General features: G+C 39.3%; 1 protein-coding gene across 2 annotated transcripts in view; it reads right to left on the bottom strand.

Moving 5' to 3' along the window:
• The window catches only part of cacna2d4a (calcium channel, voltage-dependent, alpha 2/delta subunit 4a), a 162,433-nt gene that overhangs the window by 39,044 nt on the left and 111,005 nt on the right, over window positions 1-12,384 (bottom strand). The window lies entirely within an intron of this gene.

The raw sequence follows: 12,384 nt of genomic DNA, 5'->3' as shown, positions 1-12,384 counted from the left end.
CACAAATATAAATATCTTTAGGAGGCTGTCAGCAAAATGAGATCAGCAAACTCAACTCCATATCCATACAGTAGTTTTTGCTAGAAGAGAAAATGAATTAGAAAGAGTGGTATTACACTCTGTTATTTATTTCCTTGTGCAGAGTTCTTGCCACATTGGCGCTTTTCAACATTTCCTTGGATCATGGAAAATGTTTTTTCATTATTATAAGTCTAGATGAAGTCATGAGGTTTTCTTTTATATTTGCTTACTTATTGTACCTTACCTTGTGATAAAACATTACTCGCGATATATAACAAGCTTTATTTGTCATAGCAGTTATACAATGAAGGTAAAGCTGGGCTACCTGACGTAAAGGATCGAAAGCTTTTGAAGATGAGAACTAGAAGCAGGGTGGACCACCAATAAGCAGCCAATCAGCTCTCATCCCAAAGCTTCATATAGTGACAGACACGGCTTGCTCTTACAAGTTTGCGCTTGATGAAATGTTTTACTTTTATTAAAGGCCGTGGCTGCAGAGCCGCGGCGCGGTCAAATAGCCCAGCAGTTTCAGGAGCCGCGGCACGGCCATATAGCCTCATGGCTAACCCCAACCCTAACCCTAACCCTGACCCTGACCCTGACCCTAACCTTAACCCTAACCTTAACTCGGAGCGGTCTAACCTGGCGCGGTCGAATAGCCCAGTAGTTTCAGGAGCCGCGGCACAAAAAACCCATGCAATTTCAGCCGCGCGCCGCGGTTCTGTAGACACTTCCTTTATTAAATGCGAACAGTGTGGAATAGGGCTGTCACAATATCAAATTTTACTATAACAATTATTGTGAGAGGAAAGATCACAATTTAAACATTATTCACAATTATTGGAACATGAAAAAATAAAAGTGAAATACTTTGCTATTACATCACTGTTCCATTAATAATTGACCAGCTTTATTAAATCAGACTTTCTGAATGCAAAAGTGAAGTGATTGTGATGTAAACTGCCATATACAACTCACTATACATTTGGGTGTAATTTTTGGGATCAAGATTGAATAGAAATTACACAATTTGGTACTACAACAGACACGATTATAAGTTTGTAGTTCTTATGATTATATTATGACCTGAATAATCAAGATAATCAAGTAATTATTTAAAATTAACAACCCTCGTGTGGAGTGTAATTACACTTTATGGGAGGGAAGTCAAAAAGTGTAAATCAGATAGATGGTTACATTTTGACAGTTCGTACATTGTTTTTCAACAAAATGATACAGCTTGATATGTGATTAATTATGAAAATGAGCAGGATGTGGGAATACATATTCTTTCTTATATTCTGTGTATTTATAGTTTCATGTTTTGTTATTGATTGTTAGTATGAACATCACCATGTTCAAAATGATTGAACATTAAGGGCCATATTTTGCCCCCGGAGGTAGCGCTAACGGTATATTTTTCCTGGGGGCGGGGCCAGGGGCTACCTTGTCGACATTAAAGGTTCCATATGATGCAAAATCGACTTTTCAGAGCTTTTAACCTTCTTACAGTGCTATTGGTACCTCATATGTGCCCAAAGTGGTTTTGTGATTGATTCCTGCAATCTTTATCTATAGAACAACATATCTCCCTTTCCTCGGATGTGCAGACGGATTAATTATGAAAATGAGCAGGATGTGGGAATACATTATTCTTTTTTATATTCTGTGTGTTTATAGTTTCATGTTTTGTTATTGATTGTTAGTTTGAACATCACCATGTTTAAAATGATTGAACATTAAGGGCCATATTTTGCCCCCGGAGGTAGCGCTAACGGTATCTTTTTCCTGGGGGCGGGGCCAGGGGCTACCTTGTCGACATTAAAGGTTCCATATGATGCAAAATACCTACCTACAGGGACGGGTCATTCCTTCCCTGTTTCAGCCCATCCTCCAGGAAGCACTGTACCTGTAATACACTGCACCCCTCACCCCGCCCCCGCGCTCCAGAGGAACTGCGGCAATTTAGGCTCAGTTAGCTTCAAACGCTACTTCTTTTGTTCCAATGCTGCTGCTGACATGTGCCTCTGTGTCATGCGCAGTGTAGCGGCACACGCCTCAGCCTCTGTTTACATTCCCACCTTCTCCACGCTGAGACTTCGTTACGAAGCAGATCTCTCTTAGCAAGGGTGGGGGCGAATCTCAAACTAAGGGATCACGCACCCGCCGTGCTCCCCGTACGCACCCGCCGTGCTCCGCGCACGCACCTGCTGCGCTCCGCCCGCACCCTGACAAGTGCCAGCTCTCTCCGCTCTCTCCGCTCTCTCTCTCTCTCTCTCTCTCTCTCTCTCTCTCTCTCTCTCTCTCTCTCTCTCTCTCTCTCTCTCTCTCTCTCTCTCTCTCTCTCTCTCTCTCTCTCTCTCTCTCTCTCTCTCTCTCTCTCTCTCTCTCTCTCTCTCTCTCTCTCTCTCTCTCTCTCTCTCTCTCTCTCTCTCTCTCTCTCGCATGGCGCGCTCAGTGCATTTTGCATGTCTAAATTCAGTTCCTTGTTTGGCTCGTTTATCTGTGAATATGTGACCGATTGTGATAAAACATAAAGCCTTTTGAAGCTTAAAATACAGAATCTGTGTGAGAGCTGGTTTAGCTGCTTCTTGCACATCTGACCAATTAGAAAAAGTGGATTTTGGGTGAAAAAAGTTTTAATAGCATAAGAATGAATGTATTTATTATTCTATAGCTTGTGTTATTTATGCCCATGAATTTTGCTTTATTATGATTATCTCGTCCAGATGAGGATAGTAACTCCAGTGCACTAGTTTGAAGTTTATTAGTTACGATTCTGGCTATTCACAGTTTGCTTTACTCCACCTAATATTTTGGCATAATCCTGCCATCAATTGCGCCGACTGTAAGATGTGATGAAATGAGCTCGGCTGCGCCCACATTAACACTTCCTCCGGGGGCAAAATACGGCCCTAAGTATGACATCATATATATATAGTATAGTTTGTTGTTATTCAAAATAAATATTTATTTATTTATGTGTCTATGGGAGTTTTTATTTATAGGAGATCTTCTACTGAAAGTGTTTTTCAGACTTCCTATAAGTGATCTGTTCTTCTGTATCTACCTCTGTATCTACCTGCGTTGCACCAATGAAATTTCCCCATGTGGGACAATAAAGGAATATCTTATCTTATCTTAAAGTTTTTTCACAAGGAGTATTTAGTTGAGGCAATACCATTTTGGATTGATTCCAACTTAATTTAATAATTTAAATTTTATAAGATCATGATCATTTTCCATTTAAGTAGCCATGGCAATACTACTTTTAATTAATGTTGAGTAATACACGTTTTTGTCTACTTTATTCAAAGTCCAGCATACTTAAAACGCTAATAATGGTTAATGGAATAAGTTTAATCCTCCTAATGTAATGTAATACAGTAAAGTGCTTTGCAATTCTGGCTGTAGATTTTGCTGCGGAGGTCATTTTCAGCCTAAGTAGCCATGACTGACTGTTCTCCTAAAGTTTAGTGGCGATTTAAGATGATGTTAAATGATGGGGGTCGTTTTCCAGTGTTTAAACTGAACATGAATGATGCGTTTAATGTCCCAGGCAAACGCACTGAACTTCTCTCCCCAATCCTGTGCTTAAGGGGCCAAAACTGAGGTCTGCCTTCAAAATTCAAACTATGAAAATCCGACAATACCTTTTAAGGCTTGGCACCCCCTTCTAAAGCAGTGGTCCCCAAACTACGGCCCGCGGGCCACATCCACCTGTTGAGCCTTTCAATCTGGCCCGCCAAGCTTGTCCAAGTTATATTAAAAATTGTATTCTTTTTTATTTTTATTTTTTTTTTGGCGTAGGCTTTATTAGACAGTAGATGGAATGAGAAAGAAAGGAAGGGGAATGATGAGAGAGAAAGGAGGACATGCAGCAAATGTCGGAGTCGGGATTCAAACTCACGATACTGCGGCTGGCCGTTCATTTTACCTTTCGCCTGTAATGCCCACACTTCCCCAAGAGATGGCCACTGTTCCCTCTAAGCTGCGCCTGCGCAGCTGCGCACTGCTCACACTGCTCGCACATAGTGCACTGCTCGCACATAGTGCACTGCTCGCACTTAGTGCGCGCACAAGAAAATCTATGGCGCGCAGAAAATAAAATTCACCACAAACGGCCACCGGGGCCAATCAAGCAGGAAGCGCAAGTGTTTGACACACTGAAGAAGACTCTGGTGGACAGTAGAAGACAGTAGATAATTATTTAATCGTACATAATTTATATAATCATTATTTAATGCATTTGGAAAACAAGCTATTGTTACAAGTTACAGGTCAAATCTTGCGTGTAATTTATAGTAATTCATTAGTTCACACAAACACACCATATTTTCCTGGCCCGGCCCCTCGGCCAAATTTTAGAACCCAATGTGGCCCTCGAGTCAAAAAGTTTGGGGACCACTCAATCCTTGAAATAATTATTTTTACGTCCCTGTCAACATGACAGGTACCGATCATTTGGTACCTGTCATGGCTAATTCTGAATCGGTCACAAGGAAAGGAAAACAGAATAACATAATTAATGAAGAATGAACTTTTATTAACATGTCTCTTTATCATTTACAGGCAGAGAAATAAATTTTCAAAGTTAGGGGCCAGGGGGGCCCCCTACCTAAAAAAGTTAGGGGCCCCCCAGCAATTTCAGGGGCCCACAAGCGCGCGCGGCATCGTGGTGTCATAAGAACAAGATAAATGTGTTTGTTTAAACCTGGTTATTAGCATGTAAAACAATTTAAAGTACTTGTATCTGTTATTTGATATGAAGAGCACAAATACTGAATTCCTATAAACCAGAGATCATGATCTTTAATACTGTTTAATTTAATATAATAATGTTTCTTAGATACAAAATAAATACTGTTTACAGCATTTGACACAAGGAGATCTTGTGGAATATATAAAATCACAGCCTACAAAATAAACTACTAACATATATACATTGCCCCGATGCTAACAACTCCAAAGGGGGCGGGGCCCTTGGGGCCCTTGGATACTTCCACATTAACATTGTCCCTAAAGTGCAAAATTACAGCTTTTGTTGCAAACAACTTTAAAAAGACTGAATTGCGAACTGAGGAGTTTGACGCCCGCCAACCTCGATATCACTTGTGGCGCAAAATTAGACCGGGCATTTCCGAGTACAACCGAACGCAACCGAACGCAGCGGCCAATCAGATGCCCGCTTTCATCGACATTAGATCACGGACACCGCTCTGCCAATGAGAAGCGAGAAGACTGCAAAGTGGCATGTCTGTCAAAACGAAACTTAAGCGATGGAAATGCCCGCGCACGTGCGCTTGCCTATTAAAAATATATATTACGGCAAAAAATTTGCGTCGGTCATTGTGTCGGAGCCTCGATTTTGGAGTCGGTCAAAACTGATTTTTGCGCCGGTCATTGACCGTGTCCGGCCCGTTATTTCGAGGCTTGCCACTGTTCTAAAGGTTCATTTACGCTCCATTTTGGTAAGTAAACAACTCTGAAAAAATACTGCTGGTGAGTTTATTTTTGGCACCTTCTTAGGCATGGCGGCATGGCGCTGCACCTTCTTCTAAAGCTTGCGGCATGACGCGGTACCTTCTTGTATAGCTTGCGGCATGGCGCAGCACCACCTTCTAAGGCAGGGGTGGGCAAACTACGGCCCGCGGGCCACATCCGGCCCGCAGGGCCTTTCAATCCGGCCTGCCAAGCTTTTCCAAGTAATATTTTTTTTTAAAAATAATTTTTTTATTTATTTTTTTCTTCCCTTTTTTGCCCTCAGGCATCTGTCTGCACTTGTATCCTTAATAAATATGACGTGAAATGAATTAAATAATAGATTCAATAGCCTATATTTGACAGAAAAGTTATATTTTATTTGATATTTGATTTTTGGGATTTTTTTTCACACCAATGATCGCGGGCCGGCCCTCCGCTACTTGCCTGGATTCGAATATGGCCTCGGAGGAAAATAATTGCCCACCCCTGTTCTAAGGCTTGAGGCATGCCGCGACACATTCTAAAGCTTGCAGCATGATGCGGCACCTTCTTGTAAAGCTTGCGGGATGGCGCAGCACCACCGTCTAAGGCTTGAGGCATGCCGCGACACCTTCTAAAGCTTGCGGCATGGCGCAGACCCTCTTTCTAAACACAGCACAATACCTTCTTGTAAGACTTGCAGCATGGCACTGGCAAGGCAAGTTTATTTGTAGAGCACAATTCGTACACAAGGCAATTCAAAGGCTTGCGGCACGGTGTGGCACCTCTTTCTAAGGCTTGCGGCACGGTGTGGCACCTCCTTCTAAGGCTTGCGGCACGGTGTGGCACCTCCTTCTAAGGCTTGCGGCACGGTGTGGCACCTCCTTCTAAGGCTTGCGGCACGGTGTGGCACCTCCTTCTAAGGCTTGCGGCACGGTGTGGCACCTCCTTCTAAGGCTTGCGGCACGGTGTGGCACCTCCTTCTAAGGCTTGCGGCACGGTGTGGCACCTCCTTCTAAGGCTTGCGACACCTCCTTCTAAGGCTTGCGGCACGGTGTGGCACCTCCTTCTAAGGCTTGCGGCACGGTGTGGCACCTCCTTCTAAGGCTTGCGGCAGGCTTGGAACCTCCCATGGCTTGCAGAATGGCACCTCCTTCTAAGCAATTGTGGCATTCCACAAAATCCTGCTGCCTTTATGAACTTGTGCGAGGCTTCCACCTTCTTACCTGCCACTAAACCACAAGTGTCCACAAGTTACCTCCCTACCTCTGCCTATGTTTGAAGTGTTTTTGGATGGAATTTTGTGTATTTACGATGAAAAGCAGCAAACACTAATAAAGTTAATTTAAATAGAAGAGTGGACCACGACATTCTGCTTAGCTAGTTTGGGTAATAAATTAGGGAAAATAAATCAAAACTACTCATTATTTTTTCCAGTTTATTCTTGCTGTAGGGTTTACGGTAAGTATGGATCCCTGCCTACACTGACCTAAAAAATAATAACAAAAATAACTCCGGGTTGACGCTGGCTGCAGACATGGCAGCTACAGTGATTGGTAGTGTCGGCTTAGGGATGCGTGTTCATCAGCATTTCAGGCAGCTTTGGAGAGTGTAATTGCATAATTTTCCTGTGCGTATGGATACACGTTCGCACACACACGTCCAACGCAAGGGAAAATGTGACACTTCATATTAGCATCAAAGATTAAATAATATATATATTTAAGATGTGTTGTAATTGCTTGTGGGGAGAAGATTTTGTGGTGAAACGTGAATGAAAGTAATCACACAAGAATCATGTAGCTTAGAAATGACATGGGGATACTTAACTAGCTTCCTCCATCAAGGTTAGAGGGAGAAATCAAGATGCAGGGCTTTTAAATTAGATCTAAACCAAGAGTAAATTGAACAAAATACTAAACCAGGATATTGCCTGTAGTATGATGGAAAAAGAGGTTGTTTTGTATGTAGGGCTGCATTATATCAGAAATGATTGCGATATGCAATGGCTGGTAAGTACTGCAATAGAGATAATTTTGTGGCACTTTATTATACTTTTTGAGTTTGTTGAAACTAAAATGTGCACACTTTAATTTACTAGTCAGAAAAAAGCTTAATATTGACAAAACCAAGACTAAATCAAGTCTAATTTAGGACTGTAAAATTATAAATCAAATCTTGCACATAAAAACATGAACATGGTCAGATGGAGGACCTTTGTTTTATTACCATATATTTAGATTGTTGTGATATCGATTATTGTGACACCAGTATTGCAATATTGGTAATTTTACAATATATTGTGCAACCCTTATGTATTGTGTTATAGTTTCTCATGAGAAGCTCTGACACTCTGTGTCTCTCTCTGAGATGTAGTGGAGGGTGAGAGAGGTTGAGTCATCTTCTTTTTGACCAATCACAGCTCTCCTCCTGTTGCTCTGGAAACGTGATGTCATGCCACCCGCCTCTCTAGTCTCAGAAAACAACTGTAACTCAACTTTGATGTGTGGGATAAAGTTTCATTCGTAGGAGAAAAAAAACTTTAACAGTCTAAATGTAACACACCTTCTAGATTTATTATGTTCATTAATTATTTTGTCTTTTCAGGTGGTGATTTTAAAATTTTCACCATCTCAGTTCTTTTGAACCATCTCAATAGTTTTCTTAAATTAAAGCTGCTTTAACTTTTTGGGTAAACCACCCTCTGTCTCCATGGAGATTTTAATGAGTTGCCTGTAATGTTCCACATTATGGCATAAAACACATCTATCTAGCAATTGTTTAATTTTTGATTTTGTTATTGCCTTAAAATATCTTGAAAAAAATGGATTCTTGTGAGCGAGCTCGCCTTTCCACAGATCTGACCTGCAACTTAGTCTGGTGACGATTGCTGTTTGTCTCCATAGCAATAGATACATTTAACGCCAAACTGTGGAACATTCCAGGCAAATCAATACCATCTCAATGGAGACAAGTATTTGGCTATGGAAAAGTAGAACTGTCAGTGTGACGTAAACATTATTTTTGTTTCGCTTTTTTTGTTAGTATAAAAATGTCCTCATATTGATGGATCTTGATTTTATTTAGTCTCTTAAAAAAATAAACTAAAATGTCTTATCCTAATAATGATTTTATGTACATAAACTATACAGACTTTTAATATGTGCCATCTAATACAAAAAATTATCCCATTTCTTCCTCTGACCTCTGTCTGACCTCTGACCAAACCACGTGTTTACTGACAGAGGATTCAAAAACCACAACCATATCACTGACGATTAAAAATGACTGAATCTCAATCCCTCAATCTTTTGATTAATTGCCCAGCCCTAGTTACACGTTTCATGTTATAACAAGTTAAGTTTCTCTGGTTAATGACCTTATTTTCATGTTAAAGATATTTCTCGAGTTAATGACTTTATTTTCACGTTAAAGATAGGTAAGTTTTATGTTAAAACCAGTCAAGTTTAATGTTTTAACGTGAACATATATGGCAAGTTAAAACAGGAAAGAGCAGTCTCTTCACAACATGTAAGTGCTTTTTATTTAACTTGTGTTTAGTGGATAGGCTACACGACTTTCAAACCCTCCACAAGAAAAAGTTACACAGTGCACCTTTAATTCAAGTTAAAAATGTGCTGTATTTGCATGCGGATGTATTCACAGGCTTTTATTAAAATTACCAAAACTTTTTTTTCCTCCAAGAATTTGACCAGAATATCTCTCTTTCTTGACCAATGTGTGTTGCCAGGCAACATCAGGTTATTGAATGTCTGCTATTTTTGTTCTGCATACAGACCGACACTGGTGCTGAACACATAAGGAGAGTTGAGATGTCAGGCCATTTTTCTGCGACAAAGAAGTGTTTAGACCACAGTACAAATGACAAATATTCTAGTTCTTTCATTATGTCTTTGAGCGACACACAAAAAGCCATCCCAGCATATAAACAGTAATCTTGTTGTCTGCTGTTGGTGTCAAAAATGAAAACAATGATAACGATCCTTTACATTTCCATAGATTTATATAATTTCACACAAACAATTGTATGTTACTGTCTGTCTAAAGGTAGAACACTCTGCTCAAACACAGCCGACATGGAGCCATTAGAACTAAAGCACAATGTAAACATAATTTGACCACTTATTCTTTTTGTGTGTGTCTTTTCTCTTTTTTCCCCTCTGGCTTTAATCTTGCAATTCCTCGCCCCTCTTCTCTCACCCCCTCTCTTTCTCTCCTCCACAAAAGCCATTAATCAATCGATGAAGTCTTGTTGCTACCTGTGGATGTCCTTCTGTGAATGTGTCCCCCTCATCAGAACATTTCCCCTCTTCTCACTCCTTTTGCTCTTGGGAGTCTTCTTGGTCTTTGTGATAGAGATGGCAATCATATAATAATTTAACTTGTCTGTAAAGTCTTGTATTTAAAACAAATTGCATCTAAATTACAGATGTCATAACACAACCTTTATTATATTATAAAATACTGGAATTTTGCTTTATATTGGATAAAAGGTAGCTCTCATTTTTCTGTCACTTTTCACTCAGTGGTGATTATTATTATTCTTGTAGCTTGCTGCCCTGAGCCAGACTGATGGAAGTGATGCTGCTGATCTGTGTCAATCACAATTACTATGACCAAAATAAGTGTGACTAACAATAATATCACAATAATAATTATTGAAATTACCAATGATGAAAAATGTTATAAATATATATATATATATATATATATATATATATATATATATATATATATATATATATATATATATATATATATATATATACGTTATGTTTAAGAGCATATTACACTCATGGTTTTCAAGTTTTCTTTACGTAGTTCTGTGGGATAGTTCCTGTGGCAAATATTAATCATAGTTTTAACTCAGTCAAGTTGCAGTTTGTGAAGAAAAAAGTGTAAATAAAAATGTACAGGAAGTAGAGCTGAGTTATAAAACAGAATCACTCTGATATAATCAATAAGCGACATTCCATCCAAAATGAGACAATTTACACACAAAATACACAATTTTCAGACAATTTGAACAATTATTTAATACAATAAAGGTGTTAATAATAATTATTATTATGTGTCAAATCATATTTTTTGTGTATTTTATATGGATTTTGGCCCTTGTTTACAGTATGGTTGCTACATAACAGTTGTGGAATTAACTCTACCTCTGTAAGTACAATGCTCAAACTGGGGAAAAATCTTAACATAATCATGTTCACTATACATTTTAGTGAACATCAACATTAGTTATACCAATATTATTATTCATTATCCCATCCCTATAGGCCCATCCCACCACCGCTAATCACTCACTCATACAACAAATTCATGAAGTGGGTGCAGTGTAAAGTTGCTGGTTAATAATGTGTGCATACATTTACAACGAAACAAGAAGATCACAATTTTAGCGAATAGCCAACATTCCAAAAACAGGCAAAGGCCGACAGAAAACTTTACCATCCATCCATCCATTTTCTACCGCTTGTTCCCTTTCGGGGTCGCGGGTGACTGGAGCCTATCCCAGTGACTTTACACTACATATTTTTGTTTTGTTTGCACACACTTTTTATTCTTTCTAATGCTGTTTTTAACTGCAAATGGCAAATAAACTAAATATAAATAAACATGCACATACCAGCGATAAGTGAGCAGCATTTTGTATTCATTTAGAATCTGCTCCCTTCCATCTTCCATCTCATTAGTGTAATTACCAATTAACTCCAGCTCTAGAATCCTTAATTTTTCATTTATTTCTTTATTAATTAATTTCTTGTTCAAAGTGCACTCTACTGGATTGGCAGCTTGTTTAATTGCAATTTTGGTGCTCTCTCAATCTGGGTTCACTTGTGTATGCTTTACTATGTATGTATGCAAGGCTATGAATATTTTTGTGTAGATGCAAAGTAGTTCTGAATGAAAATTGTAATTTAATGGACACGATTATGCTGATAATGTAATAACCAATGCAATCACACACCACATCAAGAATGGTACTAAACTGAGGCTAAACCTGGAACTAAAGAGACTAAACCAGGACCAAACCAAGTCTTTACCAAGACCTAACTGGGCTCAAACCAGGGCATACGTAGCTTCAAATGTACCTTGGATCTTTAAATTTGTAATAAAAAGCACATCGTTCTTGTTTTAGCATAACGGCAAAATAATTTAGAGATTTTATTCCCGAAATCCCGAAAAGCCCTAATGAAGAACCCCACCTTAAACAAAGGCGCCCAAGCTGCATACGTTTCAGATAGGAAATAGTCTCTAAATGACACACGAATAACTGTGGCGATTATAATTAGATTTGCCTCAAAAGGAGTGTGGGAATAGGTCCGGATAAGCTTTGCCCTGTGTAACGCCTTTATCTGAGAATACAGGCAGAGGACAGCCGCCAAGGTCAGCGGCAAAACGGAGAAAATGGACACATTAAATTTTCTTTGTTCGAGGAGAAGGAGTGCCCTTTGTAATAACAACACGAGTGCCTATAAACAGTGTAGCATACCCCCCCCCGAATGAAGGTTGACACTTTACTGATGATTTTTTGATTTAATGGCAATAAATCTTCAAAATACACCGTAAGAGCTGGGAAACACAAAAAGACAGTGCGTAAATGCTAAATGCCATGCTCTTACAACTTTGCAAAACAACAGAAAAGTTAGCTTGATCGTAATAAATACACATCAATAAACAGTGTTTAGCACCAAACTAAAATAACATGGGCTTTGGTTACACAAAATACAACAATTGTGCTTTAGTGCAACGTAAAACGTACCTTGTGCCTCTTCAGAGGGGTAGCTAATAACAAAAAAACGTGTCAATTGTGCTCCGTACAACTTTTTCTGCTGTTTTTAGCGTCTTTTCTGTCAAGCTATTTCCGCCAAA

The sequence above is a fragment of the Eucyclogobius newberryi genome, unplaced genomic scaffold, assembly GCF_026437365.1.
Source record: "Eucyclogobius newberryi isolate DKJ021-1_F unplaced genomic scaffold, fEucNew1.0.hap1 SCAF_2, whole genome shotgun sequence".
NCBI lineage: Eukaryota > Metazoa > Chordata > Actinopteri > Gobiiformes > Gobiidae > Eucyclogobius > Eucyclogobius newberryi.
The sequence above is the reverse complement of the archived record's forward strand: the minus strand, read 5'-3'. Positions and strand labels throughout refer to the sequence as shown.